This window comes from Nycticebus coucang, chromosome 20, assembly GCF_027406575.1.
Source record: "Nycticebus coucang isolate mNycCou1 chromosome 20, mNycCou1.pri, whole genome shotgun sequence".
NCBI classification, from domain to species: Eukaryota; Metazoa; Chordata; class Mammalia; order Primates; family Lorisidae; genus Nycticebus; species Nycticebus coucang.
This window is the reverse complement of record NC_069799.1, coordinates 255,274-268,871: the sequence shown is the minus strand read 5'-3', so window position 1 is coordinate 268,871 and position 13,598 is coordinate 255,274. Positions and strand designations below refer to the sequence as shown.

The following is a 13,598-nucleotide window of genomic DNA, read 5'->3' as shown; positions in this document are numbered from 1 at the left end:
ATGAGGAAGAAGCAACAGAAAACTCCTGGCAACATGAAGAACCAGTCCAGAGAAAACCCTCCAAGGAACCATGAGGTAACTACTGCAGAGGATTCCACCTAAAATAAATATTAGGAATGACAGAAAGGGAATTTAGAATACACATGATGGAAACAAAGAAGGAAATTATGGAAACTGCTAATAAAGTGGAAAATAACCAAAAGGAAATCAAAAAGCAGAATCAAATAAGAGATGAACTATATGAAGAATATAGAAAGGATATAGCAGGGCTGAAGGAACTGAAGCAGTCAATTAGGGAACTGAAAGATGCAATGGAAAGTATCCGTGACAGGTTAGACCATGCAAAAGAAAGAATTTTGGAGGTAGAGGACAAAGTTTTTGAGATAACTCAGATAGTTAAAGAGGCAGAAAAGAAGAGAGAGAAAACAGAACGTTCACTATCAGAATTATGGGACTTTATGAAGCATTCCAACATACGGGTTATAGGATTCCCAGAAGGGGAAGGAGAATGCCCCAGAGGAATGGAAGCCATACTAGAAAACATTATAAATAAAAATTTCCTAAATATCAGCAAAGATTCTGACACACTGCTTTCAGAGGGATATTGGACCCCAGGTCACCTCAACTCTAACCGAGCTTCTCCAAGACACATTGTGATGAACCTGGCCAAAGTCAAGACAAAAGAAAAGATTCTGCAAGCTGCCAGGAGTAAGCACCAGTTGACCTACGGGGCAAATCCATCAGAATGACTCAGACTTCTCTAATGAAACTTTCCAAGCAAGAAGACAATGGTCATCTACCTTTAATCTACTTAAACAGAACAATTTCCAGCCCAGAATTCTGTACCCTGCTAAGCTAAGCTTTAAAATTGATGGAGAAATCAAATCGTTTATGGATATACAAACATTGAGGAAATTTACCACAATAAGACCAGCTCTACAGGAAATACTTCAACCTGTTCTACACACTGACCATCACAATGGATCAGCAGCAAATTAAGAACTGACAGAACCTAACTTCCACACTGATGCAAAAGATAAAACTAAGCAATGGACGCTCACAAAATAAGATAAATAGAATACTACCACACTTATCAATTATCTTACTGTTAATGGCTTGAATTCCCCACTGAAGAGGCATAGATTGGCTGACTGGATTAAAAAACACAAGCCATCCATTTGCTGTATGCAAATGGCTTCAAAAGACAAATTAAAACTCCAAGTCAAGGGTTGGAAGACAATTTTTCAGGCAAATGGAATTCAGAAGAAAAGAGGAGTTGCAATCTTATTTTCATATACATGTGGATTTAAAGCAACGAAAGTCAAAAAAGACAAAGATGGTCACTTTATATTGGTCAAGGCGAAAATGCAACAAGAAGACGTTTCACTTCTAAATATTTATGCACCCAATTTAAATGCTCCCAGATTCTTGAAACAGACCTTACTCAGTCTGAGCAATATGATATCTGATAATACCGTAATAATAGGGGACTTTAATACTCCTCTTACAGAGATAGACAGATCCCCTAAACAGAAATTAAACAAAGATATAAGATATTTAAATGAGGCCCTAGAAAAACTTGATAGGTGCATATAGAACACTCCATCCCAAAGATAAAGAATACACATGCTTCTCATCACCCCATGGAACATTCTCCAAAACTGATCATATCCTGGGACACAAAACAAATATCAACAGAATCAAAAGAATTGAAATCTTACCTTGTATCCTCTCAGACCATAAGGCACTAAAGGTGGAACTCAACTCTAACAAAAATATTCAACCCCACACAAAGGCATGGAAATTAAACAACCTTCTGTTGAATAACAGATGGGTACAGGAAGAAATAAAACAGGAAATCATAAACTTCTTTGAGCATAACAACAATGAAGACACAAGCTACCAAAACCTGTGGGATACTGCAAAAGCAGTTTTGAGAGGAAAATTTATCTCTTTAGATGCCTATATTCGAAAAACAGAAAGAGAGCGCATCAACGAACTCACAAGCCACCTTATGGAATTGGAAAAAGAAGAAAAATCTAAGCCTAAACACAGTAGAAGAAAAGAAACATCCAAAATCAAATCAGAGATCCATGAAATTGAAAACAAAAGAATCATTCAGAAAACTAACAAAACAAGGAGTTGGTTTTTTGAAAAAATAAATAAAATAGATAAACCATTGGCCAGACTAACAAGAAATAGAAAAGCAAAATCTCTAGTAACCTCAGTCAGAAATGATAAAGGGGAAATACAACTGATCCCACAGAGATGCAAGATATCACCTCTGAATACTACCAGAGACTCTATACCCAGAAATTTGACAATGTGAAGGAAATGGATCAATATTTGAAATCACACCCTCCCCATAGACTTAGCCAGGAAGAAATAGATCTCCTGAAGAGACCAATTTCAAGCACTAAGATTAAAGAATCAATAAAAAAGCTTCCAACTAAAAAACGCCCTGGTCCAGATGGCTTCACACCAGAATTTTATCAAACCTTCAAGGAAGAGCTTATTCCTGTACTGCAGAAATTATACCAAAAAATTGAGGAGGAAGGAATCTTCCCCAAAACATTCTATGAAGCAAACATCACCCTGATACCAAAACCAGGAAAAGACCCAACCAAAAAGGAGAATTTCAGACCAATCTCACTCATGAATATAGATGGAAAAATTCTCAACAAAATCCTAGCCAATAGATTACAGCTTATCATCAAAAAAGTCATACATCATGATCAAGTAGGTTTCATCCCAGGGATGCAAGGCTGGTTTAACATACGCAAGTCCATAAACGTTATCCACCGTATTAACAGAGGCAAAAATAAAGATCACATGATCCTCTCAATAGATGCAGAAAAAGCATTCGATAAAATCCAGCATCCTTTTTCTAATTAGAACACTGAAGCGTATAGGCATAGGTGGCACATTACTAAAATGGATTGAAGCTATCTATGACAAACCCACAGCTAACATTTTACTGAATGGAGTAAAACTGAAAGCTTTTCCTCTTAGAACTGGAACCAGACAAGGTTGTCCTCTGTCACCTTTACTATTCAACATAGTGCTGGAAGTTCTAGCCAATACAATTAGGCAGGACAAGGAAATCAAGGGAATCCAAATAGGAGCAGAGGAGGTAAAACTCTCCCTTTTTGCTGATGATATGATTTTTATACTTAGAGAATCCCAAAGACTCAACCACAAGACTCCTCGAAGTCATCCAAAAAAAAAAAAAATACAGTAATGTTTCAGGATATAAAATCAATGTCCACAAGTCAGTAGCCTTTGTATATGCCAATAACAGTCAAGGTGAGAAGCTAGTTAAGGACACAACTGCCTTCACCATAGTTTCAAAGAAAATGAAATACCTAGGAATATACCTAACAAAGGAGGTGAAGGACCTCTATAAAGAAAATTATGAAATCCTCAGAAAGGAAATAGCAGAGGATATTAATAAATGGAAGAACATACCATGGTCATGGATGGGAAGAATCAACATTGTTAAAATGTCTTTACGTCCCAAAGCAATCTACCTATTCAATGTCATTCCTATTAAAATACCAACATCATACATTCAAGATTTGGAAAAAATGATTCTGTGTTTTGTATGGAACCAGAAAAAAACCCGTATAGCTAAGACGGTTCTTAGTAATAAAAAATAAAGCTGGGGGCATCACCCGCCAGATTTTAGGCTATACTACAAAGGCATAGTGGTCAAGACAGCATGGTATTGGCACAAAAATAGAGATATAGACACTTGGAACCAAATAGAAAAGCAGGAAATGAAGCTAACATCTTACAACCACCTAGTCTTTGATAAACAAAACAAGAACATGCCTTGGGGGAAAGACTCCCTATTCAATAAATGGTGTTGGGGGAACTGGATATACACATGTAAAAGACTGAAACTGGACCCACACCTTTCCCCACTCACAAAAATTGATTCAAGATGAAAAAAAAATTGATTCAAGATGGATAAAGGACTTAAATTTAAGGCATGAAACAATAAAAATCCTCAAAGAAAGCAGAGGAAAAACACTGGAAGATATTGGCCTGGGGAAAGACTTCATGAAGAAGACTGCCATGGCAATTGCAACAACAACAAAAATAAACAAATGGGACTTCATTAAACTGAAAAGCTTCTGTACAGCTAAGGAGACAACAACCAAAGCAAATAGACAACCTACACAATGGGAAAGGATATTTGCCTATTTTGAAACAGAGAAAAGCTTGATAACTAGGATCTATAGAGAACTCAAATTAATCCACACGAAAAAAGCCAACAATCCCATATATCAATAGGCAAGAGACATGAATAGAACCTTCTCTAAAGAAGACAGACGAATGGCTAACAAACATATGAAAAAGTGTTCATCATCCCTATCTATTAGAGAAATGCAAATCAAAACCACCCTGAGATACCATCTAACCCCAGCGAGAATGGCCCACATCACAAAATCTCAAAACTGCAGATGCTGGCGTGGATGTGGAGAGAAGGGAACACTTTTACACTGCTGGTAGGACTGCAAACTAGTACAACCTTTTTGGAAGGAAGAATGGAGAAACCTCAAAGCACTCAAGCTAGACCTCCCATTTGATCCTGCAATCCCATTACTGGGCATCTACTCAGAAGGAAAAAAATCCTTTTATCATAAGGACACTTGTACTAGACTGGTTTATAGCAGCTCAATTTACAATCGCCAAAATGTGGAAACAGCCTAAATGCCCATCAACCCAGGAATGGATTAACAAGCTGTGGTATATGTATACCATGGAATACTATTCAGCCATTAAAAAAATGGAGACTTTACATCCTTCGTATTAACCTAGATGGAAGTGGAAGACATTATTCTTAGTAAAGCATCACAAGAATGGAGAAGCATGAATCCTATGTACTCAATTTTGATATGAGGACATATTAATGACAATCAAGGTCATGGTGGGGGTGGGGAAAGGAAGAGCAGAGAGAGGGAAGGAGGGAAGGGTTGGGGCCTTGGTGTGTGCCACACCTTCTAGGAGCAAGACACGATTGCAAGAGGGACTTTACCTAACAAATGCAATCAGTGTAACCTGGTTTATTGTACCCTTGATGAAACCCCAACAACGACAAAAAAGAAACCAGAAAGCAAGTTCACAGAGAGATAATATAAAACTGTTCCCAGAGGCCTCTGTAAATAGAGTTCCCTGTTGTGACAAGGAGAACATTCTCTCCTCTCTTGAGCAACTATGTTTCTCTGCAATAAATAGTTTTCTCATTTAAAAAAAAAAAGAAAAGAAAAAATATTTCCTATTTGTTTACTCACTATGCTTATGTTATCCTTTACATTCTTGAATATTATTATAATAGCTGTTTTAAAGTTTTTATTTGCTAATTTATTCTCATTTATTTGTTTTGATTTTTTTAATTTTCTATGGGTTATAGATTAGATATTTATGTTCATTTATATACCCAAGTGTGGCAATGCCCTCTTACTTTGCAGCATGTAACATATTTATGTTCATTTATATATGTAGTAAATCTGATTATATGATTGCCCTTAAAAAAGAAAAATCTCTGGACAAAGAGATTCTGTGCTTTGGAAGAAAAGTGTGAAAATATCCAGGAACCACTTAGAAAGAAAGAGAAAATAGCCAGTCATTGTGGCGGGCACCTGTGTTCCCAGCTACGTGAGAGGGTGAGGTAAGAGAATCGCTTAAGCCCAAGAATTTGAGGTTGCTGTGAGACTCTGTCTAAAGGCAAAATAATAATAAAATAAATAAATAAATATAAGGAAAGAAAAAAGAACAAAAAAGAAACAACAAGCAAATGATGCAACAAATAGAAAATAGCAAAATGGCAGCTTTTGATACAACTATATCAGTACTCATTTTAAATATGGTCTTTCAACAAATCAGTTGAAAGTTGTAGACTATTAAATCTGATCAAGCAAAACCAAACTATATGCTGTCTACCAAAAATATTTACTCGAAATAGAAAAAGTTAGGCCAAAAGTGGTGATGGAACATATATCATGTAAATAGCAATCAAAGGAAAGCTGGAATACCTGTCTTATTTAATTTCAGACAGAGCAGACTTCAGAATATGAACAATGTCAGAAATAAAAAGGAATTTTTGTGTGTGTGTGTGGAGACAGTCTCACTTAGTTGCCCTTGGTAGAGTGCTGTGGCATCATATCTCACAGCAACCTCAAATTCTTGGGCTCAAGCGATCCTCTTGCCTCAGCCTCCCAAGTATCTGGGACTCCGGGTACCAGCCACAATGCATGACTATTTATAGAGATGGGGTCTCACTTTTTCTCAGGCTGGTCTCTAACCAGTGAGCTCAGGCAATCCACCCACCTCAGCCTCCCATGGTGCTGGGATTATAGGCATGAGCCACCACACCTGGCCGAATAAAAAGGAATTTTATACAATTGTTTCTCTTGGAGACATAACTATCCTAAATGTATATACACCCAATAACAGAGATCAAGATACATGAGGCAAAAAGTGATGATGTGTACCCAGCAAAAGGACCCCTAAAGGCCCCTAACTGTCTCAGCCTGAGTCCCTGCACATCTCAACCCCTCCCCCCTTGGGTTAATTCTGAGCCTCGCCTGGCTATTTTTTTTGTAGTTGTAGTTGTCATTGTTGTTTGGCAGGCCCAGGCTGGGTTCTAGTCCACCAGCCCCGGTATATTTTGCTGGCGCCCTAGCTGCTGAGCTACAGGCACCGAGTCTTTCTTTCCTAATTTAAATTGAACAGTTTTATCTCTTTCATTAACTTGTATACTTTCTTACCTTTTTTTTTTTTTCTTTTTGAGACAGAGTCTCACTATGTCACCCTTGGTAGAGTGCTGGGGCACCATAGCTCACAGCAACCTCAAAGTCTTGGGCTTAAGTGATTCTCTTGTCTCAGCCTCTCAAGTAGCTGGGACTACAGGAGCCAGCCACAGACCCTGGCTATTTGTTCGTTGTAGTCATTGTTGTTTAGCAGGCCTGGGTTGGGTTTAAACCTGCCAGCCTTGGTGTATGTGGCCAGCGCCTAACCACTGAGCCATATTTCATTACCTTTCTTACTAAGATTTACAATAACTTTTTTTTTTTTTTCAGACAGGGTCTTACTTTTTTGCGTGGTCTAGAGTGCAATGGCATCATCATAGCTCACAGCAACCTCAAACTCCTGGGCTCAAATGATCCTCCTGCCTTAGCTTCCTGAGCAGCTGGGACTATAGGTGTGTGCCATCATGCCCAGCTAATTTTTTTCTGTTTTTTGTAGAGGTGAGATCTTGCCTTTGTTCATACTGGTCTCAAACTCCTGGCTTATGTGATGCTCTTTTCTTAGCCTCCCAGAGTTCTAAGATTATAGCCACTGCACTCAGCCTACAATATACATTTTAAAATACTTGATCATCTTCTTATGTTGACCTGATTTTCATAGACTGGACATTAACACATGTACATATCAGTAGTGCAGGTCTAGTTCCTTATATTGACCACGTGTGTATATTGACCAGTTTGTTACAGTCCCTTGGGGAGTCAACTTTCAAAGGCTGTAGTGAAATTTGAATCCACTATCGCATAATTTGCTGTGCAATGAAATGACCTCATAATATTTCCATGTCTGTTATTTTTTCCATATATCTTAACTTTGATCTGTGCTACATACACCTAATACATTGTTAGTGGAATTGTCTTACCCATTTTATTTTTTAATGTCTGCTGGAAATTTTGAAATTTTTTATGTGGCTCACGTTATATTTCTGTTGAAGCAGCACTGCTTTAGAATGCTTGCCATCACTTAAATATCACTACCTAAATTGTCTCAACTGTTTTTCAGTTGGTCCTATTCAGTATAGGATATTCTATTGTGAACTCTTTAGATTCTGAATCTAGAAAGTGCTTCTTACTTTCTTATTCCAGGTATGTAGGCTGATTGATTTCTAGCCCATTCCATAGCTTTGGAGGGAATACTAGAGGAGAATTGAAGTGGGAAGGGAGTTATGAAATACTTTCTTAAGGGCAAAGCAAGTCTTTTTTTTTATGTCTTCCTGACACTAATTATCCACATCAGTGTTTATTAGTTTGGTCTAGGAACTGTCTCAAAATCACTCATGAGTCTAGGTAGAGGTTTGTGTACACTGAACATAACTGCCTTTAGCATTGATTGTCATGGTTGGTAAGCACATTTGACTAAATCTCATCTTCACACAAAGTTGTTAGTTCCTTGTGAGAAATGATTTATGTTGACAGACTCTAAGCTTACCGGTTAAATTTCTTTTCCTTTTCCAGTCACTTCCACTTTGTAGGTTTGATTTTGAACATGTTTGCTGACTTGGTTTATTTATATGGTTAACCATCTAGTGGTAATAGAGGGTAACTTTCATTCACTGAGGTTTAACTCTGGTCCCGTGAGATGGCTTTGAAGGCTAAGAGAAACTTGCTGAGAGGAGGAATTCAATGAATTTTGTGTGTATATTCTAACTGGCATTAGTTTTATATCAAGTTTATGTCACACTGTTCAAAATAGGTTATATTACAATTTGTCACACCTAGGTATACTTTTCTTTTAACTATAAGAAAGCATTATAGATGACTTTTTAAAATAACATAATGTTTATAATTTATTTATGTGCTAGGCAAGGGAAGCTGCTTCATAACAGAATCATGGACTGATTGGGCAATTTAGGGGTAGACCAGAGGCTGTAGGAGATGCCCCACAGTGACATAGTTTAGTAGGAGGAATACAAGTAGACAAATTTCATTTTAATAACGGTATAATTAAATACTATAAAAGATACAAAACATCAAATCTAGAGGAGGACTGGGAAAGTTTTCATTAGGAAGGATGATCTTTTCAAAGGTCATTTAGCGGCAGATGTGTTGTCATTCTGCTGTGAAAAGACATTGGCCAAAGCGTCATTCATCAGTGTAGAAGATTCATAAGACATTGGGCTCTGGAGCCAGACAATCTGTGTTCAAAACTGCCACCTTAGAGCTGTGTGATCCTGAGAAATTATATATCTTTTGAGTCTTGGTTTCCCATTTCAACAATGTCATTCTCTTTTTGTAGGAAATCTAATGATATAATCAACCAAACAACTTTTCAAAGTAAAAAATTTTGTGCTGATTCAGATGGCTTATCACAGGAACTCTGACATTTTAACCAAGAAGGTACAAAATTGGTTGAAGGGTCTGTGAAACAATATGATAAACTCAGTAGCCACCTAGAAAACTATCTCAAGAGACTGATCAGAGATGTGTCTCTGAATACAAGCACAATTTGTTTTTCTGAACATTGGGCATCGTGCTTAAATAAAAGGGAACAAGAACTTCAGAACTTATTGGAGGCAATTTTGTAAATAAAAACCCTATTTTGTGTAGAATAGTAACAGTAAGAAAATTAAATATTCCTAGCTAAGATCTGGTTTCAAAACAACTGATATCTGAAGGTACAGTGATTTAGGATTGGCGCCTGAAGCCCGGAGGCTAGGGGGCTGGCGGGTTTGAATCCAACCCAGGCCTGCCAAACAATAATGACAACTACAACCAAAAAATAGCTGGGCATTGTGGTAGGCGCTTGTTGTCCCAGCTACTTTGGAGGCAGAGGCAGGAGAATCGCCTGAGCCCAGGGGCTAGAGATCGCTGTGAGCTGTGATGCCACGGGCACTCTACCCAGCGTGACAGCTGGAGACTCTGTCTAAAAAAAAAAATACAATGATTTAAACTTCTAAATATCATGCTTGGTGTGCTTATACGTGATCTTGTTTCATGCTTGGTATAATGTCTTCTAGATCTTGGTATTAATTTAACATTCGTCCAATTTCTATCTAACATCTATGCTTGGTTTTTCACTTATTTATTTCTTCCGGGATGTGAACCCTCTCTTTTGATACATAATACCTTTTGCTTTTTACTTTTTTCCATGTACCTTCAAACCTATTATTCTTTAAGTATTTAGAATATTGGTGCCTCAAAGGATACTTGATAAGTTTGTGGGTTTGCTTGAGCTTAATACTCGTATGACTTGGTTTTTTCTTTCTGTGCAATAGAAGATTTTACTAATATTCTCAGGAAGTAGGTACAAGGAATAATTATTTTAAACTATTTTCTCTAAAAGGACTGAGAGTTCATGGCAATATGGCTAACTTCAAGTTTGAGGCTGGAAATGTATAAGAAATGAGCCTACTGATCTTGTCATACCAGAAAGTAAGGAAGCTATTAAACATGACTGGGATTGTATCAAAAGGACTTAGGAGCCAACCGCCCCCATTCAAAGGTGGTGTAATTTGGGTATCAAAAATAATAATGGCGGCAGCGCCTGTGGCTCAGTGAGTGGGGCGCTGGCCCCATGTGCCGAGGGTGGCGGGTTCGGACCCAGCCCCGGCCAAACTGCAACAGAAAAATAGCCGGGCGTTGTGGCGCGTGCCTGTATTCCCAGCTCGGGAGGCTGAGGCAAGAGAATCACGTAAGCCCAAGAGTTAGAGCACTCTACCTGAGGGCAGTACAGTGAGACTCTGTCTCTACAAAAAAAAAAAAAAAAGAAGAATGGCTGTAAAAGGTTAAAACATATCAAATATATTAAAGCTGATCAATTTGTACAAATTTCATAGGCTTCCTTTGAGTCATGCTATGTAAGCAATGCGTTCCTCTGAAAACTGGTCAATAAAGAGGAACAATATAGCACCCAGCCATTTGTCCTGAAGGAACCATATCTTGGTTCAACAGGGTAATTAACAGAGATTATACGGTAATCTTGATTACCATAAATTCTCAACTAATAAAATGAAGAAGAAATGATACAATTAAAATATCACTATTTTGCAATCCCTAATGAAATAAGCCCTGTGGATATTAATGACTGCTTAAACCAGTTGATCAAAAGCTAACAGTGAACACTATAATTAATAGGGTAACCATAACTGAACCCACTGATTTTTTCTTTTTGAGACAGAGTCTCACCTTATCACCCTCAGTAAAGTGCTGTGACATCATAGCTCACAGCAACCTCAAACACTTGTGCTCAAGTGATTCTCTTGCCTCAGCCTCCCAAGTAGCTGGGACTACAGGTGCTCGCCACAATGTCCAGGTATTTTTAGAGATGGGGTCTCACTTTTGTTCAGGCTGGTCTTGAACCCAGGCGATCCACCCACCTCAGGCTCCCAGAGTGCTAGGATTACAGGTGTGAGCCACTGCACCTGGCTGAACCCACTGATTTATCTTGACACAAGCAGACATTATGTGCTTTCAGTACCACCCATGAAATATTCTTGCTAAAATATTGAACCTGAATTAGATCAAGCTTTTAGATATAACCAGAAGATGTGAGGCTGGGTACAGTGGCATGTACCTGCAGTCTAAGCTACTGAGGAGGCTGAGGAAGCTCAAGTCCAGGAGTTTGAGGCTGCAGTGAGTTATGATTGTGCCATTGCATTTCAGCCTGGGCAACAGAGCAAGATCCTATCTCGAACAACAGAAGAAGAAAATACAGCATAGAGATGCAATTGACCACATCCAGAATTTAAGATATTCAATAGAGACCTGGTTTTGTCAACAACAAAAAAAGTTTCCTTTAATGTTTTTTTTTTGTTTTTTTTTTTTTTTAGGTAGAGTTACACTTCATAATGCTTATTAGGCTGTCCGTGGCATCATACCTCACAGCAACCTCAAACTCTTGGCTTCAAGTGATCCGCTTGCCTCAGCCTCCCAAGTAGCTGGGACCACAGGTGCCTTCCACAACTCCTGGCTACTTTTTAGAGATGGGGTTTCACTCTGGCCCAGGCTGGTCTCGAACCTTTGAACTGAGGCAATCCACCCACTTCGGTCTCTCAAGTGCTAGGATTTTAGGCTTCAGCCACCACACCTGGCCAACAATAAAAGTTTTTTTTAAGAGAAAAAATATAAGGAAAGATACCTATAGATCGAGAGAGACTTTTTTAAAAAGAGAGAGAGACTTAAGACTGGAAGGTTTTAAGTCCTAGTTTGCCTGAGAAGATCCTTGTTGTGTTGGGGTAATTAATATGAATTGCCCCTTTCACTCCAAAATGTTTGGATGACAAACTAGTCAGCTACTTAAGACTTAACAATCAAATCTAGTGATGAATTCTGGTTCAAACAAACCAAATTAACACACATTTGAGACAATCAGTTAAACTTGAACACTGACTAGGCAATTGACATGAAGGAATCAGTGTGAAAAGTTTTAGATGTGATAGTGGTCTCTTTTGTGTGTGTGTGTGGAGACAGAGTCTCACTTGGTTACCCTCAGTACAGTGCTATGGCATCACAGCTCACAGCAACCTCCAGCTCTTGGGCTTAGGCAATTCTCTTGCCTCAGCCTCCCGAGTAACTGGGACTACAGGCACCCGCCACAATGCCCTTTTTGTTGTTGCAGTTTGGCCAGGGCCTGGTTCGAACCCGGCACCCTCGGTATATGGTGTCAGTGCCCTACTCACCGAGCTGTAGGCACCGCTTGGTCTCTTTCTTTCTTTCTTTCTTTCTTTTTTTTTTTTTGAGACAGAATCTCAAGCTGTGGCCCTGGGTAGAGTGCTGTGGAGTCGCAGCTCACGGCAACCTCAAACTCTTGGGCTTAAGGCTTAAGTGATTGTCTTGCCTCTGCCTCCCAAGTCACTGGGACTACAGGTGCCCACCACAATGCCTGGCTATTTTTTTATTGTACTTGTCACTGTTGTTTGGCAGGCCTGGGCTGGATTCGAACTCACCAGCTCCAGTGTGTGTTGCTAGTGCCCTAGCCTCTGAGCTACAGGTGCCAAGCCAATAATGGTCTTCAATGCTCTTAACTCTAAGAGATATATGCTGAAGTGAATGGAAATGAAATGATATTGGATTTACTTCCAACTAATACTGGGTCTGAGGAGGAAGTGGCCAATCTGGTTTGATTTGTACCCTACATGTTGGTAAATGTGCTGGGTAAAACAAGGGGCTGATTATACTGTTCTCTTTACTTTTGTATGTGTTTTTAAAACTTTTATTAGGGAAAATTCCAAAGTAAGGAAAAATGACATTTACAAAATTGTTTTGTGGAGACAGAGTCTCACTCCTTTGCCCATGCTCAGATTCCACCATTTCAGCCTAGCTCATAGCAACCTTAACCTCCTGGGTTCAAGCATTCTTCCAAGTAGCTGGGACTACAGGTGTCCACCACAATGCCCAGCTAATTTTTCTTTTCCTATTTCTTTCTTTCTTTCTTTGTTTTTTTTTTTTTTTTGAGTTATGGTCTGACTCTGTCTCCCTGGGTAGAGTGCTGTGGCATTATCATAGCTCATAGCATCCTTAAGCTCTTGGGCCTAAGTGATCCTCTTGCCTCAGCCTCCAAGTAGCTATGACTATAGGGGCCTGCCATGACGGCCCACTAGGTTTTCTATTTTATTTTATTTATTTATTTTTTTGAGACAGAATCTCACTATGTTGCCCTCAGTAGAGTAGCATCACAACTCACAGCAACCTCAAACTCTTGGGTTCAAGTGATTCTCTTGCCTCAGCCTCCCAAGTAGCTGGGACTACAGGCACCAGCCACAGTGCCTGGCTATTTTTGTTGTTGTTGTTGTCATTGTTGCTTAACTGGCCCAGGCTGGGCTTGAACCCACCAGCCTCAGTGCATGT

At 39.0% G+C, this 13,598-nt stretch overlaps 1 pseudogene; it reads left to right on the top strand.

Moving 5' to 3' along the window:
• LOC128573084 (kinesin-like protein KIF11) overlaps positions 1-13,598 on the top strand; it is a 53,990-nt pseudogene that overhangs the window by 21,610 nt on the left and 18,782 nt on the right.